The following is a 19,947-nucleotide window of genomic DNA, read 5'->3' on the forward strand; positions in this document are numbered from 1 at the left end:
TGGCCTCACCAAGGCCCTGTATAATTGCAGCAAGACATCCCTGCTCCTGTACTTGAATCCTCTCGCTATGAAGGCCAATATACCATTTGCCTTTTTTACCGCCTGTGGCACCTGCATGCTTACCTTCAGCAACTGGTGTACGAGAACACCCAGGTCTTGCTGCATATTCCCCTCTCTCAGTTTGTAGCTGTTCAGATAATAACCTGCTTTCCTGTTATTGCTACCAAAGTGGATAACCTCACATTTATCCGCATTACACTGCATCTGCCATGCATTAGCCCACTCATTCAACTTGTCCAAATCACCCTGAAGCCTCTCTGCATCCTCCTCACAACTCACCCTCCCACCCAGTTTTGTGTCATCTGCTAATTTGGAGATATTACATTTAGTTCCCTCATCTAAATCATTAATATATATTGTGAATAGCTGGGGGTCCTAGCACCGATTCCTGCGGTACCCCACTAGTCACTGTCTGCCATTCGGAAAAAGACCCATTTATCCCTACCCTTTGTTTCCTGTCTGCCAACCAATTTTCTATCCATTGCAATACACTACCCCCAATCCCATGCGCTTTAATTTTACACGCTAATCTCTTGTGTGGGACTTTGTTGAAAGCCTTCTGAAAGTCCAAATACACCACATCCACTGGTTCCCCCTCATCAACTCTACTAGTTACATCCTCGAAGAATTCCAGTAGATTTGTCAAGCATGATTTCCCTTTCGTAAATCCACGCTGACTCTGCCCGATTCTACCAATGTTCTCTAAGTGCTCTGGTATAAAGTCTTTGATAATGGACTCTAGAATTTTCCCCACTACTGACGTCAAGCTGACTGGTCTATAATTCCCTGCTTTCTCTCTACCTCCCTTTTTAAATAGTGGGGTTACATTAGCTACACTCCAATCTGTAGGAACTGTTCCAGAGTCTATAGAATCTTGAAGATGACTACCAATGCATCCACTATTTCTAGGACCACTTCCTTAAGTACTCTGAGATGTAGATTATCAGGCCCTGGGGATTTATCGGCCTTCAATCCCATCAATTTCCCCAACACCATTTCTCTACTCATACTGATTTCCTTCAGTTCCTCTCTCTCACTAAGCCATGTGTTCCCCAACATTTCTGGTATGATATTTGTGTCCTCCTTTGTGAAGACAGAACCGAAGTATGCATTTAGTTGGTCAACCATTTCTTTGTCCCCCATAATAAATTCTCCTTTTTCTGACTGTAAGGGATCTTTATTTGTCTTCACCAATCTTTTTCTCTTCACATACCTATAGAAACTTTTACAGTCAGTTTTTATGTTCCCCGCAAGCTTACTCTTGTACTCTATTTTCCCCTTCTTAATCAATCTTTTGGTCCTCCTTTGCTGAATTCTAAACTGCTCCCAATCCTCAGGTCTGTTGTTTTTTCTGGCAAATTTATATGCCTCTTCCTTGGATCTAATGCTATCTCTAATTTCCTTTGTAAGCCATGGTTTGGCTACCTTTCCCGTTTTACTTTTGCGCCAGACAGGGATAAACAATTGTTGCAGTTCATCCATGCGCTCTTGCCTATCCACTGTCATCCCTTTAAGTAACATTTCCCAGTTCGTCATTGCCAACTTGCGCCTCATACCTTCGTAGTTTCCTTTACTAAGATTCAGGACCCTAGTCTCAGAATCAACTACATCACTCTCCATCTTGATGACGAATTCTATCATATTATGGTCGCTCGTCCCCAAGGGGTCTCGCACAACTAGATTGTCAATTATTCCTCTTTCATTATACAAGACCCAGTCTAGGATGGCCTCTTCTCTAGTTGGTTCCTCAACGTATTGGAACATCCCGTATGCACCCCAAGAATTCCTCCTCTATGGTATTGTGATTAATTTGATTTGCCCAATCTATATGCAGATTAATATCACCCATAATTACAGATGTTCCTTTATCGCATGCGGCTCTAATTTCCTGTTTAATGCCATTCCCAACATCACCACTACAGTTTGGGGGTCTATATACAACCCCCACTAACGTTTTTTGCCCCTTAGTGTTTCTCAGCTGTACCCATACAGATTCCACATCGTCAGAGCTAATATCTTTCCTTACTATTGCGTTAATTTCCTCTTTAACCAGCAATGCAACTCCACCGCCTTTTGCGCCTTTGTCTGTCCTTCCTAAATACTGAATACCCCTGGATGTTCATTTCCCATCCCTGGTCACCTTGCAGCCATGTCTCTGTAATCCCGACCATATCATACCACTTTCCATCTATTTGGGCGATTAATTCATCCACTTTATTGCAATTGCTCCATGCATTAAGGCACAAAGCCTTAAGGATTGTCTTTTTGACATTACTTGTCCCCTTCCCACTATTTTACACTGTGGCCCTGTTTGATTCTGGCCCTTGATTTCTCTGCCTATCACTTTTCTTCTTCCCCGTACTGTCTTTTGTTCTTGTCTTTGATCACCCCTCCTCTGACTCCTTGCAAAGGTTCCCATCCCCCTGCCATTTTACTTTAAATCCTCCCCAACCACTTGAGCAAATACTCCCCCTGGGACATCAGTCCCGGTCCTGCCCAGATGTAACCCATCCAGTTTGTACTGGTCCCACCTCCCCCAGAACCGGTCCCAATGTCCCAGGAATCTAAAACCCTCCCCTTCACGCCATCTCTTCAGCCATGTATTCATCAGATATGTCCTGCTGTTTCCACTCTGACTAACACGTGGCACTGGTAGTAATCCTGAGATCACTACATTTGAGGTCCTATTTTTCAACATACTTCCTAGCTCCCTATATTCTGCTTTTAGGACCTCATCCTTTTTTTTACCTATGTCGTTTGGACCAATGTGTACCACGACCACTGGCTGTTCACCCTCCCCCTTCGGAATGTCCTGTAACTGCTCTGAGACATCCTTGACCCTAGCACCAGGGAGGCAACATACCATCCTGGAGTCTCTTCTGTGGCCACAGAAACGCCTATCTATTCCCGTTACAATTGAATCCCCTATAACTATTGCATTCCCACACTTTTTACTCCTCTCCTATGCAGCAGAGCCAACCGTGGTGTAACGAATTGGGCTGTTGATGCTTTCCCCTGAGAGGCCATTCCCCCCAACAGTATCCAAAGCAGTATATCTGTTTTGCAGGGGAATAACCACTGGAGATTCCTGAACTGCCTGCCTGGTCCTCTTGCTCTGCCTGGTGGTTACCCTTCCTGCCTGTGGAGTCTGAGCTTGCGGTGTGACCACCTTTCTATATGTGCTATCCACGATACTCTCCACCTTGTGGATGCTTCACAGTGTCCCCAGCTGCTGCTCCAGCTCCGAAACCCGGGCTTGCAGGAGCTGCAGCTGGAGACACTTCCTGCACACATGCTGGTTCCGGGCACTGGAATTGTTCCCGGCTTCCGACATGGAGCACGAGGAGCACACCACGGCTTTGAGCTCTCCAGCCATGACATAACCCTTTAAATTAACCTTTTGGAAGATCTTAATGTCAAATAGTATCAGTTACTCTAGGGCCCTTCTTCCCTGATCCTCGTTACTACAGAACTTCCTAAAACAACGTAGCTGAAGAGATGGTGTGTATCGCGTGTGCATGCTAGCGTGGGCGCACCATATATCCATAGGTGTTAACCGTGTTAGAGTTTAAGTAAGTTAATAAATTTCACTTTTTTTCTTTAAACCTATGAAAACCTGGTTGTGCTCATTTCTTTGCCTTATAATTGGAAAGTGGTGAACAAGGATTCACTAAAGGGGGAGCTCAAAACACAGTGTGTTTAAAAATTAAACCCTGTTACAATAAGACCAGGTAAAGACAGTAAAAGACCCCTCGACACCTTTCTCAACTGGTTGTAACATTTCCTACTGTGTATAGCATTCCTGTGAAGCAGCTTGGAATGTTTTATTTAATTAAAAACACCATATAAATACAAGTTGTTGTATGAGGTGTGTCTGTGTGCTGTGTGTAATGTGTATGATGTTTGTGCTGTGTTGGCATGTAGTGTGTGATATCATATTGAATTAGCTCAGATCCAATTAAAAGCATGTTACCTCTATCCTGTTCTTTCATTTCACCTCTCAAAAGCTTGCTAATGCCATAGAAGATCCACTAGTTTCTATGTAAAGTGACAGTATGTACCATTCTAACTGGTTATCTGGTGGATAACTAAACAGTGCAGATCAGGAAGATTCCAGGTTCAATTGTTGGTCTTTGCTGAGTTAGCTAATCTCAGTCAGACCAGAGGAGGAGGTGATATAAATAGTTTTAGATCCCAAAGGTTAGGGATTGTCATTCAATAACCCTTGTTTAAAATACATGTTTTTTAATGTTGGATGAAGACAGGATGAAGGTCAGCAATTATATCTCCCATAGTAGTATAGCCTGCCAATATTCATTGTTGAGGCTCACACAAGTACACAGTTCACACACACACACAAAACACAGAAACACCACACATAATCCACCCAACCCCCTCCATCACCATGCACGCACACATGGCTCTCTGAGTGAGATGGATTCCAGTGAACTATCAATGCCTCCCAGTGAGGTGAAAAAATAATAAAATTGCAAATCCCAAATACTGTTCAGGAAAATGTCACTGCTTAGATGAAGCTGTTCTTTCTGTTCTCATTGAACTGCCCCCCAGATGATGTCTCGAACTGAATCTCAGTGGAATTGTATTTTCTGTTCAGTTCACAGTAAAGTGCTGTGGAATATTATCACATTGAAGAGTGTTAACAGTATCACATCCAAAACAATTCAAGTTTTGATGTTAACTTTGGATTTTAGTACATAAATCATTGGCGGTCAGAACTTAAATATGTTGTATGTTTGGAAAATTGCACTAAAAATTTTTTTTCTTTCTTCTTTGACTCTTGGGCCCAATTTCAAATTTAGAAATTCTTTCTTCTTGATGTGGGAAATGTAGGACCCAAGAAACAGAATTATTACTCCATCTTCACTCCAAGAATCTGACAACAGTTTGAATGTCCCCAACAGAGGCAGGAGTATTTTGAGTGGCAGATAGTCCTGGGACGAAACCAACAAAGCCAGGGTAATTTATGAACATAAGAATTTGGAGCAGGAGTAGACCATATGGCCTCTTGAGCCTGATCCACCATTCAATATGATCGTGACTGATTTTTGACCTCAACTCCACTTATCCACCCGATCCCCACATCCCTTGATTCCCTTAGTATCCAAAATTTAGAGTGGGAAATAGTTCTGGGACTCATCCAACAGAGACAGGGGATTTTATAGTCACAGATAGTTCTGGACCTCATCCAACAGAGCCAGAGGAGTTCAGCATGCCATTCTTAAGTAAATGAGTGTAAGTGACAGGCAATCTTGTTCAAAGTTAAATTCTCAACCACTTAAAGTATATGAAACTTCCAACTATTTTCGACACAGTAGAAACATTCTAACTTTGCTGTAGTTTGGACAGAGTCCTGAACACTGGTTGGTTGCAGTGCCATAAATATAACTTCACGGAGATCTGCTTCAAAGATCATTCTTACAGAACTTGGCCATGTTTTGCCAAAATAAACAGAGTAGACAGGAAAATATCATTAAACGTTCTTCGAAGCTGGTGCCTAAAACCTGTAGAGCTGGCCAAGATTTTCCATTGCACACAATATTCTGTGTGCACAGGAGCAGCAACTGCTTTTCTACATGTCTCTGAAAATGTGTGTGATATATACCTCCTACAATTACTGATTTACCAGGTTAGTGAAGCCATTTTGAGAACTTTACTAACTAATTATGGTAATGAACTGTGATAAGGTAGCTGCTTGATGAAGAGCGGAAGAGTGCAAGATTAGTCTAGCTATTGTGGAGCAGAACTGAGTTGGAGTGAAATTCTTTCTGCACATTCTTTGGCTTCTCATAGGCCCATATCGGAACTTCCAAAAACATGAAGTCTGCTTGACCCCATTCACAATGACCAGCTTTTATCCACTCCAATATGATGGAGTGTAAGGGGTGACTTAGAATATTTTGGAAAAAAAATTATATGAGGAAAATGATTTCAACTATTGTGTGGCCTCAACCTTTGACTGCTACTGTACAACAGTGACCACAAAAGTACTTCATTGGCTGTAAAGCGCTTTGGGATGTGCTAAGGTGCTATATAAATGCAAGATTTTCTTTTGTTTATAGGAGCTACATTTATTTCAGTGTTACTCCTCTCCTTGCTGGAGGTGCTGATCAACATTTGAGGCTCAATTGGTTTAGTAGAAGGAGAAGCATTTCAAATCAGTCTGATGTTTTAAATTTATTGTAAACTCTTCAATACTAGATTTTTTAAAAAATCCACTAAAACCCTGCAATAAATTGACCTAAAGCTTAGAATACCAGACTAACTGTTCTGACTTACATTAAGAAGTAAATAAAAACCTGACAGTCTGCTTATAGCATCCAGCAGAAAACCAGCAAGACAGAAACTTCAACATCACTTTTACATTTGCTAATCTCAAGAGAGCTCATTAAAGTTATCAGTTCCTAAACATTTTTTGAAAATAATGTGAAATTTCTGTGCGTTTAAGCCTATATGTGATGAAGTTGAGGAGTGTGAGATTGTGGGATTGGCCACACAATGACTGTTTCATTAAGTTACCAACTGTCTGACACCAAAACTGTTTACTGCCTTTTTTGTTTCAATAAAATCTAGGGTAAAATATGAAAATTTGAGTTTTTAAATTTAATATTGCCACAGATAGAGACAGTACAAGATTTTGGTAAATTCTCAGCCCAATTTCCACAAAGCACAACATTTAAATTTCGGTAGGAATGGTTCAGTTGCTGTCTTGTGTTGGCAGTATAAAGGTGGTTTCCAAATGCAGACTGGAGAGAGAAGTAGCAAATTTACCCAATATTTCTCACACAGCTTGATAAGCGACAGTACTTTTGATGCACTTCAGGTACCATGAATCATTATTAGTCTTATTGTCTGCATGCAGCTCAACAGAATGGTGCTCAGGACCATACACACTGCAGAAACGATGCAACAAAGGTGAGCCCTGTAGTTTCAAAATTAAACTGACATATTCATTTGCTTTTGAAAGCTCATCATTTTAGATGGAAATAATTGGTAAAATTGAGAAAATGCTGTTTTTGGGAAACATTTTGTGGCTTCAGAGTGAGTTATGTTTTTAATTACTTCTATCATGTTTCTTGAAATGAGGCACAATATAATGCAAAGAAAAAGAAAACCATAAAGTTATACATAGCTTTTTACCACCACTGAGTGAAGAGTTTATAGGATGTGATCTAGAATTGCCTCTTAGAATTGCTTCAGAAATACAATTTTTTTAATGAAAAGAAAGGCAGATACAACTGCTGCAAACAGAGCCTGGCATAATGGGTATCCAGTAGGATGTTCAGTTACAGAGAAAACTGCAATTTTTTGCCTCACTGGTGGGACCAATTGGACAAACTGCACCAACAGTATGGATACACAGCCCCCCCACAATAAGTCAATCCATTAGGGGAGTAATTTTCATGGGACAAGGGCGGAAAGCTGATATTTGGAAATCAGCTGCCCGTTATGCATCCCATCCCATTTTCTTTTCATTGACTTTTATACTGTTTACTGTATTGCTTATTGTCCTGAATGAAGGCAAACAATGATTACAGTGAAAGATTACAACAGCCCAAGGCATTACCACAGTAATGGCATTACTGGCTGGGCCAGGCGATTGTCCCACGCTTCGCCCTGGCCCTGGATCAAATTTTCAAAGTCTACTTAATTAATCTCCTGAGGGAAACATTTCAAAACATAAAACTGTGTGAACTTTCTCTTTCACTCTCTAGCAAAATGTCAGGACATCGATCTAACAGTGCAGGTTACATTATTCAACCTTGACCAGCTGTATTCACAGATGAATTTTCCATCATGGGAATCAATGTGTTCCTTAGAGTATTTGTTCATCTATGTTATGCTTATTATAACTTTCCATCCTGTTCATAATCAAATATTATCTCATCTCTTTTTTTAAAGGAATTAATTGACATAGCCTTAAATATATTTATAAGCAACTTGTCCACTTTGCAAGAAGAATAGAAAAGCAGTATATTATTTAAATGGAGAGAGATTGCAGAACTCTGTGGTACAGAGGGATCTAGGTGTCCTGGTACATAATTCACAAATAGTATGCTGGTACAGCAAGTGATTAGGAAGGCAAGTGGAATGTTGTCATTTATTGCAAAGGGAATGGAATATAAAAGTAGGGATATATTGTACAGGGCGTTGGTGAGACCATATCTGGAATACTGTGTATAGTTTTGGTTGCCTTATTTAAGAATGGATATAATTGTAATAGAAGCAGTTCAGAGAAGGTTCATTTGACTGATTCCTGGGATGAAGTGGTTATCTTATGAGGAAAGGATGGACATGTTGGGCGTGTATCCATTGGAGTTTAGAAGAATGAGAGGTGACCTTACAGAAACTTGACAGGGTGGATGCTGAGAGGATGTTTTCCCTTATGGGAGAGTCTAGAAGTAGGGAACACAGTTTAAAAATTAGGGGTCTCGCATTTAAGATGGAGATGAGGAGAAATGTTTTCTCTCAGAGGGTCATTAGTCTGTGGAATTGTCTTCCGCAGAGAACAGTGGAGGCAGGGCCATTGAATATTTTTAAGGCTGAGTTAGATAGATTCTTGATTGACAAGGAAGTCAAAGGTTATAGAAGGTAGACAGGAAAGTAGAGTTGAAACCACAATCAGATCAACCATGACCTTATCAAGTGTCAGAGCAGGATCGAGGGGCCTAATCCTGCTCCTAATTCGTATGTTCGTATGTACATATGCATGCAGATTTTAAAAATGTCTTCTAATCTCTCACTTTGCTTGTGGTTTCTTTAATTCTGTACTCAGCCCTTCTAGTTTTGCAATAACCAACAGTATCCATGTTTCTGAATATTCAGTTTATGTAACTTCCAAATCTTTCCTTGGACTTTCTTCAATGGAAAGAAATTCAGCTCCCGTGAGTCTCTCTGAATTCGAGAACCGTCCTCTTAACTTCTTTCTGAAACCTCTCTCATACACAATCTGGAAATGTTAGAATGTTACAAGAAACCATCACCTGCACATTTCTTTTTTTGATTGTTCATGGGACATGGGCATCGTTGGTAAGGCCAGCATTTATTGCCCATCCCTAATTGCCCTTGAGAAGGTAGTGGTGCGCCACCTTGAACCATTGCAGTCCGTGTGGGGTAGGTATACCCACAGTGCTGTTAGGAAGGGGGTTCCAGGTTTTTGACCCAGCGACAGTGAAGGAATGGCGATATAGTTCCAAGTCAGGATGGTGTGTGGCTTGGAAGGCACCTTGCAGGTGATGGTGTTCCCATGTGCCTGCTGCCCTTGTTCTTCTAGGCGATAGAGCAGGGTTGTTCGGATGGAGGGCCATATTGCAATTTTTGCTCGGCCCAGGGGGGCCGGTGAGTAAATTTCAAAAGATAAAGGTATTAAAAATTTATCTTACTAATAAAAACAAGAACAAAAGTGCAATTTTGTGAAGAGGCTTTAAATGAGAAGACTAATGTATTGACTTACTTTCTCGTCACTATATTGAAAACAGATTCAGTGACATACCTGTTATTGTTTTTGCTTTAATAAGTAGTCAATCTCTGCCCGCACACTTGATGTAGTGTTCAAAGTATTCTGGATAGATGTCTACCTTTCAGGAGAGACCTTGATCTCTCTTTCCCCTCTCCCCCTCTGTGTGTGTGTGTGTCTCATTCTCTCTTCCCTCCCCCCTCCCCTCTAGGACTAGGGGACACAGATTGAAAGTTTAGTGCAAAGGTGCAAGGGAAAATATGAGGAAGCACTTTTTTACATAGTGGGTAATGACCTGGAATTCGCTGCCCACAAGGGTGACTTCAAAAGGAGGTTACATGACCAACTAAGAGAAATGGACTTGCAGAGCAATGGGGATTGAACCAGGGAGTGGAACTGACTGCAAAACTCTGTGGAGAGCTGGCATGGCTTGATGGACAGAATGGCCTCTTTCTGTGCCGTAAGTAAATGACTCTTTGACTCTCTCCGCTTTCGGTCTCTCTCTCTCTCTCTCTCTCTCCCCCTCTCTGTCTGTCTCTCCGTCTCTCTCTCTTCCCTCTCTCTCTGTCTCCTTCTCCACTCTTGTTTGGTCGCTCTCCACCCCCCCCCCCCCCGTATCTCTCCCCACTTCCTCGCCACCCCGTGTCTCCAATGTTCCCCACTCCCCGCTCAGTTCCCCACTCTCTCTGTTCCCCTGTCTCTCTGTACCCCCTCTCTTTCCCCTCTCTCTCTCTGTACCCTCTCTCTCCCTCTATCTCTCTGTTCCCCCTCTCCCTCTCTCCCCCCTCTCTCCCACTCTCTCACACAGTTGCAGAGTGTGGAACGCTCTTTTAAAGTTCTTTTAAAAGTCAGTTCTGTGAATAAAGATAGTTGTCAGTTTCACAGATGACAGCCGCTGGCATCAGGAACAGCCATTTCCCAACACACTTGGGCTTTCCGGCCATCTTTTTAAAAAAAAAAGTCACAACCTGCTGGAAAATCCTGAATCTGTTGGGAAATGATTGTTCCCGATGTCAGCGGCTGTCACCTGTGAAACTGACAGCACAATAGTTTAAAAGCTGGTTCTGACAAAGGGAAATTTCTCATCTCCAGTCACGGTGAGGATGCGGAACGGCCCCAGGAACAATTTACATCAGCAGGCTGGATGGAAATGTTTAGTGGGCCCGGATCCTGACCTGCGGGCCGTATGTTGGACAACCCTGCGGTAGAGGTTGCAGGTATTGAAGGTGTTGTTGAAGTAGCCTTGGTGAGTGGCTGCAATGCATCTTTTAGATGGTACACACTACTGCTACTGTGCACCGATGGTGAAGGGAATGAATGATGAAGGTTGTGGAAGGGGTGCCGATCAAGTGGGCTGCTTTGTCCTGGATGGTGTTGCGCTCTTCAGTGTTGTTGGAGCTGCATATGAGTAATATGGAGAGCAGGGCAATACTTGGGCATTTATTTTTAGAATTTATTTATTTATTTTTAGAATACGTGAGAGCATATATATCAATTGAGCTTAGTTTGGGCTCCGCGGGTGCCACTCAGCTATTGACCACATTACAGCCTTGGTTCAAACAAGGACAAAAGAGCTGAACTCAAGAGGTGAGGTAAGAGTGACTGCCCTTGACATTAAGGCAGCATTTGACCGACTATGGCATCAAAGAGCCCTAGCACATTTGGAGTCAATGGGAATCAGGGGAAAACTCTCAACTGGTTCGTGTCATACCTAGCACAAAGGCAGTTGGTTGTGGTTGTTGCAGGTCAATCATCTCAGCTCCAGGACATCACTGCAGGAGTTCCTCAGGGTAGTGTCCTAGGCCCAACCATCTTCAGCTGCTTCAACAGTGACCTTCCTTCAATCATAAGGTCATAAGTGGGATGTTGGCTGATGATTGCACAATGTTTAGAACCATTCACGACTCCTCAGATACTGAAGCAGTCCATGTAGAAATGCAGCAAGACCTGGACAATATCCAAGCTTGGGCTGATAAGTGGCAAGTAACATTCATGCCACACAAGTGCCAGACAATGACCATCTTCAGCAAGAGAGAATCTAACCATCTCCCCTTGACATTCAATGGCATTATGATCGCTGAATCTACCACTATTAACATCCTGAGGGTTACCATTGACCAGAAACTGAATTGGAGTAGCCATACAAATAATAATAAAACCAAAATACTGCAGATGCTGGAAATCTGAAATAAAAACAAGAAATGCTGGAAATAATCAGCAGGTCTGGAAGCATCTGTGGAGAGACAAGCAGAGTCAACGTTTCAGGTCAATGACCCTTCATCAGAACTATATAAATACCATGGCTACAAGAGCAGGTCAGAGGCCAGGAATCCTGCGGCGAGTAACTCACCTCCTGACTTCCCAATGCCTGTCCACCATCTACAAGGCACAAGTCAGGAGTGTGATAGAATACTCTCCACTTGCCTGGATGGGTGCAGCTCCAACAGCACTCAAGAAGCTCGACACCATCCAGGACAAAGCAGCCCACTTGATTGGCACCCCATCCACAAACATTCATTTCCTCCACCACTGACGCACAGTAGCAGCAGTGTGTACCATCTACAAGATGCACTGCAGCAACGCACCAAGGCTCCTTAGACAGCACCTTCCAAACTCGCGACCTCTACCACCTAGAAGGACAAGGGCAGCAGGTGCATGGGAACACCACCATCTGCAAATTCCCCTCCAAGCCACACACCATCCTGACTTGGAAGTATATCACCGTTCCTTCACTGTCGCTGGGTCAAAGTCCTGGAACTCCCTTCCTAACAGCACTGTGTGTGTACCTACCCCACATGGACTGCAGCGGTTCATGAAGGTAGCTGACCACCACCTTCTCAAGGGCAATTAGGGATGGGCAATAAATGCTGGCCTGGCCAGCGACACCCACATCCCATGAATTAATTTAAAAAAAATAAACAATGCTAAAATTTCAAAGTAGAATAGTATGGTGAGCAGACATGTAGCATGCTACTCCTATGCACGACAAGACTAAGATTCCACTCCAGGACCTGAGCAGAAAAGTCAAGGCAGGCATTCCAGTGCAGTACTGAGGGAGTTGCTGCACTGTTGGAGGTGCTGTCTATCGGATGAGATGATAAACTAAGGCCCCATCTGTCCTCTTAGGTGGACGTAAAAGAACCCATAGCCTTGTTTTGAAGAAGAGAAGGGGCGCTATCCCTGGCATCCTGGCCAATATTTATCCCTCAATCAACATTGCATAAACTGATTATCTGGTCATTATCACATTGCTGTTTGTGGGAACTTGCTTTGCTCAAGTTGGATGCTACATTTCCTACATTACAACAGTGACTACACTCAAAATTACTTGATTAGCTGTAAAGTGCTTTGGCATGTCTGGTGGTCATGAATGGCATGATATAAATGCAAGTCTTTCTTTTCTTTAAGCTAGTAAATTTCAGGTCATAGGAGACAGGGACCGTCTTATGAAAAGAGCCTTTTGCTGTGATCCCAAAAAAGGAGAACTGGGAGACAGCTTGTATCCTAACAGACTCTTTCCAACTCACAAGTCCTTATACATTGATGGACAACAAGTGGAGAGCGACAGGGTTTGCTAACACAAAATCCTGGCTTGGTCTGTGAACAGTCAGTCTTGCGATCAATTGTAAGATATTTCTGGGAGCTGTAGGTGATAATGCTTCATGGGAATTGTAACTTGTGAATTTGTTAATTTTCCTCGGTGATTTCTTTGGGAACTCCTGCCCTAGGCCAATTGAGGCCCAATTAATGACCACTTTAAGGGCTTATTCCTGCCTTCACTTCAATTTTGTCAAAGATGGAGTGGCCTGCCACTGCGGGAAGATGCAGCCAGGAAAAGCCTGGCGGCCTCCTAGCGGAGTCGGGGGCGGGGGTTCCCTCCTGTGGGGACAATCCAAGAACCCCTAGGAAGGCCCACCCCACCCTCACTAACACCCATTCCCCCTCCCCCCGATCCATCGCCAGGACCTGCCTGAATGGCCCCGGAGACCATGACCCCAATTACCTCTCCCGGGATCTTCTCCAGTCTTTGGTACACAATGAGTTTTGTTCTTGTTGTACCCACAGGGTTCTGTTGACAGATTTAATGCTGGATGTTTGGAAATTGCACGTTAAATACAAAATAGAAATTCTACAACATTGAGATGCAGTCCCATGGGGAGAAGAAGAGAAATAGAAAACCTAAGAAAACTACTTTTTTATAACTTCTTCCCGCCCCCTTCCCCATTTTATAGAGTAAGATCACATACTCAGCAGAATTTTGTTTGACATTTTGGTTAAAAAATTCTTACTGGCATGGAGACTGAGTTGGGTTTTCTCCTTGCTAGCTGCTACAGTAGTATCATCAGGGCAGAATATTCCTCTGTGTCCCACAGGGGATCCTTAGGAAGCAGTAGGGCAGTGACTGTTGGCTGGGGATACACAGCAATCTTGTGGGGTTCAATGGTCTAAAGTGGACACTGCTTTTCATGGAGCTGCTCTGGGCTGCATGGGAAAACTCACAATCCACGAGTTGGCTGAGCAGGGAGGAAATCTTATTCGAGGGTTTCTATGGCAGTAAGAAAGTGACTTCACCAAAAAGAAATTCTGCTGATTATAGTATTTTGTACAATATGATGAGGAAGCACTTTGAACAAAAACACTTTGATTAAATGTTTTAAAAACAATTTTGGTGTTTAATCACATTATGCCTTAAAACAATCTGTTTACATCGCCCCTTGTTTGCCAGTTCCCAACTATTAAGTAATTTTGAGGTGCTTTGATGTATGGGGTAGATACAAAGCCAAGAATTTAATTGTCTAATTGGGCTCCAAATGAAGAGGTAAATGTGGAAGCTTTTAAGGTCAGTGGAGGAAAACATTAAAGTCAGGAAATGTAACTTTTAGCCCTCTAACGTTGTTACCTGCATTAGCATTAAATTTGGTTGCAATGCCCACAGTAGATTACCAGAGTTACAGGCCAGGAAATTCAGCTCCACAGCACCCATTTCTTCAGTACTGTGGATGCCCTTTCGTCTCCAAAATAGTGTCTGCAGTGAGTGTGCAGCCATCTGATGCTAACTACGCAAGATGGCATTTTGGTGAGGCATTAGCGCCGTGCATAAGGCTTCCGCTGGAAGTATGCAGAGTAGGCAGACCATGACTTCATCGATGCTGCCATTTTGGAACTGGATGCTGATGCACAGCTGAACACGCAGGAAGTACCTCCCCCCCCAACACCCCACAACCCCAGTTGCCATTTAAAGGGATCACGAACTACTTTCAGGCACGTTGCTGATTGATTTCTACTGGCTCTTCTGCGATTGTAGAAGTGTTTGGTGCTGAAGTCTACAGGGAGTTGTGCGGTACATGATGAAGGGTTTGGTTCTGACTTCAAGGATTCTGCACAGCCACTTGCTCCTAGATATGGGTGCAATATTTTATGTAATGAGAAACTTCTTTATGTTGTCTGATGCAACATAAATGAGATGTGTGGAGTTCAGGTAGTTGAAGATCTCAAAACAGCTTTATTAAACAGCTAACTAATATATACAGTACAGAGTTATCTATTTGCAGGTCTTGCCTCTTGGTGTTACAGTACAGAGTGAGGCTGGCATGCAGTCACATGACTATGTCCTGGCATGTAGCTCATTAGCATACTAAGATCTTAAAAGTACATTACTCTTAAAGGCAATCACAGAACAGTTTGTATCCTCCTTGGCCTAAAGCATGACAGGGAGCGTGAGGAGAGGTGACACAGAGCAGGACAAGCTGCTGGAAGAGGGAGGAGAAGGGGGATAATGGCTGTCAGTAGGTGGCCATATCCATCCAGGGTGTTCAGGGAGCAATTGTCCTACCATAGAACACTGATAAATGCAGCAATGATGGCAGCAGTCAAAGCCTGCATGGAGGCATGCTGAGCTTGCATGACTTCAGTCTGAGTTTCGACTGCAGCACCCAGACCATTGGGTGGTTTTAATTGTGCTGCAATGGAAGCTGAGACATCAGCCATCAGACACTGCATCATGGTTTGTTTGCAAGAGTTATCATGGATTTAGACACCACTTCCACGCTGGAGAGGCTGGGTTCTAAGTTCTACGCAAAGCCCTGTGCCAAGTTGGTGCTGGACTCCTTTATGCTCCTTGAGATCGACAGCAGGCTTTCTGGCAGGTCTGCCAATGCACCAAGCAATTCAATTTCATTGTGTATACCCATCAGCCTTCTTCTGTAGGATGCCCCATTGAAGTGCTCATCTGAGTCCTCTGCAGCAGAACTCATGTGCAACCTTGCCCTCTGGTGAGCTGGCACCTGCACAACCTTTTCCCCTGCCCTGGCTGCAGGCCACTCATGCCCAGTGTCTCTCCACATGCAGATCTCACCTCGAAGCTATCCTCTAAAGTATCAATATCTGAGCTGGTGGTTGCAAATATGAGAGCAAGTGATGGTGTTTCTTCTTCATCGCTGTTTTCCTGCTCACCCACCTCTTGCTCTTCCACCACTGCCTGGCCAGATTGCAGTTCTCGGGTACCTTCAAGGAGAAAGGCACAAGGGTAGGTTTGTGGTGAGGGAGGGGGGAAAGCAAGAGAACCATGCACCATCCACAGCTTGTAAATCAGAAGAGATTGTGGGATGAGGGGGACGTGGATGTGAAAGGAAGATTAGTAGGAACATGCCATCATCTTCGATGGTTTCAGCCTCCCCACTGGCCAAGGCCTCAGCCATGACTGCTCCATTAATAATGCACACTGTCTTCTACATGGAGGTGCATGGGCATGCATCTGTGCCTGTGCCTTCTTGGTTCCATGCTGCTACCTCTGGTTATGTGCCACCTTGTCCTGCAAGAGAGAGGGAAGTGTGTCAGTAAGTGTGGTGCAACGTGTTTGGGTGACATGGCTGTCAGGGTTAAATAGCTGGCAGTTAGTGCAAGCTGTGAGGCATGGGTGTGAGGCTTGCAGCAGTGCTAAGTGTGTGAGGGTGTGGTGAAGCTATGAATGTGAGGTCTGAGTCGTGATTGATAGAAATTATTTGTAGTTGAGTGATGGGGGTGTGGTGAATTGAGCAGTGTGTGAGGCTAGTGGTGCAGTAAGTAGGATATGATATTTGAAGATACATCCACTGACCTTGACCACATGTGAGATCATTGAACTTGCGGCACTGCATGCATGTCCTCGGGAGTAGACACCTGGCATTGACCATCATGGTCCCAGTGCCTTTGCAAAGTTTATCTGGAAGGCCTCGTAGTCTCCTGTGGATAGATGACATCTCTTCTGCTCTCCACCTCCTACACCAAGGCCTCAAATGCAGCGTTGAAAATTCTTGGAGCCCTCTGTCATTCTTATATCTTTCCCTGGAAAAACTCACTTTTAGAATTACTTCCAGCAACTGCTCCAGCCAAATTGCATCTCCCCTATAAGAGGTGCAGGTTGGCTATAAGTAATGTAGGTTGGTTTGAACTCATACTATCCTCTCAAGATTTTGCACCCTCTGCTCAGACATGCAGTCACTCAACAGTGCACTCAGGCTGCATACTACAGTCATTTAAATGAGCATGTAACACAAAGTTTGCATGGTGCCTGCATTGGAAGCAATGGGCATGGGTTAATCATGCATCGAGATCCCCATGTCCATTTGCAGGGGTTATCCAATTTCACAGCCACAGACCTCAGTGTTAAGGACTCTTCAGTGTTGTGGGATGACATTAAGAGCGGATCACCTTAAGAAGCTGTAAATGATGGTCATCAGAGGAAGTGATGTCGTGTCACACATGACCAGGGAGTTGTGACTCGGCAAAGTGAGATGTGTTTAGATGTGGCTTGTGCAATAACTGTTTGTGTATATATATATATATATATATATATATATATATGTTCTAGTTCGGTTATAATAAAAACACACATTTTCTTTGGATATTAATTGTAGCCCTGTGAGTCTTACAATAATTCACATTCCTAAGGAACAAGTAACATTATATTCAGTGTAATGAACACCATTTTGTATCAAAAGATGATGGACTGCATTTTTAAAGTGCACTAGGGTGCGGGGGTGGGTGGGGTGGTCCGTGGGTGCGAGCGTAATTTAAAGATTGCATTCTTGGAGGTCGGCACTGGGTCCCCCTGCCTCTGGAACACAAAGCCATTTTTAAAGGGACTTTTAGATTTTTAGAGGAATGGCAACCCTGCACACCTCCAGTTAGGTGCCTGTTGAGCTCATTGTGGAACTCATTAACAGACTTGTCAGCAGCAGTCCACTGGCTCTAAGTAGACAGAAAACTTATCTCCTTATCAATTAAGGGCTCACCCATTTGGAAATTGCAATCTTAATCAGTTTCCCACAGATGGCAGTTTGCTGACCCAAAACCAGACCCGGTTCCTGTTTCCCGCCTCTGTAACGAAAATCCGGCCCCATGTCTTTGAGCATTTACCGTAGTATTTTTAATGCTTAGTACAGTGCAATGTATTTGTTTCTTTGATAAGTTTGGGCATTTATTTTATCTAGGAATGCACTGTTTTGCAGAAGAAGAATTGTTTTAAATTGTCTTTTATCACTATAGAGCTACAGACAACTTTCTCTTTCTCTTTCTACCACCTAGTTAGTGAAAGATCCGGCATGTGCCATTGCATAGGAAGAGCTTCCAATATCCTGCAATCTAGATATTTAGGTTAGAAGCTAATCACTAGAGCATTTATTGGTAGTTAGTGACTCCCTATTGGATATAACTGAGGAGTACAACAGCCACAAAATGGTCACACAGCCTGAAGATCAGTTGAGTTGTATTCAAATGCCAAATAATTTTTTTCTCATAATCTTCACTTCATTGATCTGTAATTTGATCCTCTTTTGCAGTGACACAAATTTTCATCATGCGCTTCTCATACCTGTGTTGTCTGGAGGCTGTCGAGCTGATCCTGCACATTTATCATCCCATATACGTCACTTGTATTTATTACACATGTAGTCTCAGATCTTTAACGTCATTGGTTAATGTCCTTGATTTGTAACATTTGTGCCACACGAGTGCCAGGCAATGACCATCTCAAACAAGAGAGAATCTAACCATCTCCCCTTGACATTCAATGACATTACCAACGCTGAATCCCCCACTATTAGCATCCTGGGGGTTACCATTGACCAGAAACTGAAGGAACAAGTCAGGAGTGTGATGGAATACTCGCCACCTGCCTGGATGAGTGCGGCTTTAACAACACTCAGGAAGCTTGACACCATCCGGGCCAAAGCAGCCCACTTGATTGGCACCCCATCCACCACCTTAAACATTCATTGCCTCCACCACTGATGCACAGTGGCATCAGTGTGTACCACCTCCAAGATGCAGCAACTCACCAAGCCTCCTTTGACAGCACCATTCGAACCCATGACCTCTTCCACCTAGAAGAACAAGGGCAGCAGATGCATAGAACATGACCACCTGCAAGTTTGTCTTCGAGTCACACACCATCCTGACTTGGAAATATATTGTCGTTCTTTCACTATCACTGGATCAAAATCCTGGAACTCTCTCCCTAACAGCACTGTGGATGCACCCACAGATGAACTGCAGTGGTTCAAGAAGGCAGCTCACCACTACCTTCTCAAGGGAAATTAGAGATGAGCAACAAATGCTGGCCTTGCCAGCGATGCCCACATTCCATGAAAGAATAGTAAAAAAAATGTCGCACTGCTTGTACTGGATGAGCAGAAATTTCTTTCAACTAAATATTGGGAAGACCAAAGCCATTGTCTTTGTCCCCTCTACAAACTCAATTTCCTCGCCACTGACTCCGTCCCTCTCCCTGGCAACCTTCTGAGGCTGAACCAGATCTATTGCAACCTTTGTGTATTTGACTGTGAGATGAGTTTTCGACCACATACCCACTTCGTCACTAAGACCGCCTATTTCTACCTCTGTAACATTGCCCAACTCTGCCCTTGCCTCAGCTCATCTGCTGCTGAGACCCTCACCCATACCTTTGTTACCTCTAGACTCCGATGCTCTCCTGGTTGGCCTCCCATCTTCCACCCTCCATAAAACTCATCCAAAACTCTGCTGCCTGTGTCCTAATTGGCACCAAGTCCTATTCACCCATCACCCCTGCGCTCACTGACCTACATTGGCTCCTGTTCCGGCAACGCACCAATTATAGAATTCTCATCCTTGTTTTCGAATCCCTCCATGGCATAGCACCTCCATATCTCTGTAACTCCTCCAGCCTGACAACCCTCCCAGATATCTGAGCTGCTCCAATTCTGGCCTCTTGAGCATCCCTGATATTAATTGCTCTGCCATTGGTAGCCATGTCTTCAGCTGCCTAGGCCCTAAGCTCTGTACTTCCCTCCCTAAACCACTCTGCCTCTCTACCTCTTCACCTCCTTTAAGACGCTCCTTAAAATGTACCTCTTTGACTTCTTTTGGTCATCTGTCGTGATATTTCCTTATGT

At 43.6% G+C, this 19,947-nt stretch overlaps 1 protein-coding gene across 6 annotated transcripts in view; it reads left to right on the forward strand.

Moving 5' to 3' along the window:
• The window catches only part of LOC137384082 (tetraspanin-18B-like), a 154,949-nt gene that overhangs the window by 25,263 nt on the left and 109,739 nt on the right, over positions 1-19,947 (forward strand). Inside the window, exons 1-2 of one of the 6 annotated variants that reach the window (XM_068057669.1) lie at positions 5,526-5,707; positions 6,941-6,993. The exons of 3 other annotated variants lie outside the window; for them this stretch is intronic. The gene's annotated coding sequence lies outside the window, so the exon portion shown is untranslated. Of the gene's footprint in view, positions 1-4,951; positions 5,038-5,525; positions 5,708-6,940; positions 6,994-19,947 lie in introns of those variants that run through there. 2 more of the 6 variants (XM_068057670.1, XM_068057666.1) reach the window with 2 other exon arrangements.

This window comes from Heterodontus francisci, chromosome 25 (assembly GCF_036365525.1).
Source record: "Heterodontus francisci isolate sHetFra1 chromosome 25, sHetFra1.hap1, whole genome shotgun sequence".
Classification (NCBI taxonomy): domain Eukaryota; kingdom Metazoa; phylum Chordata; class Chondrichthyes; order Heterodontiformes; family Heterodontidae; genus Heterodontus; species Heterodontus francisci.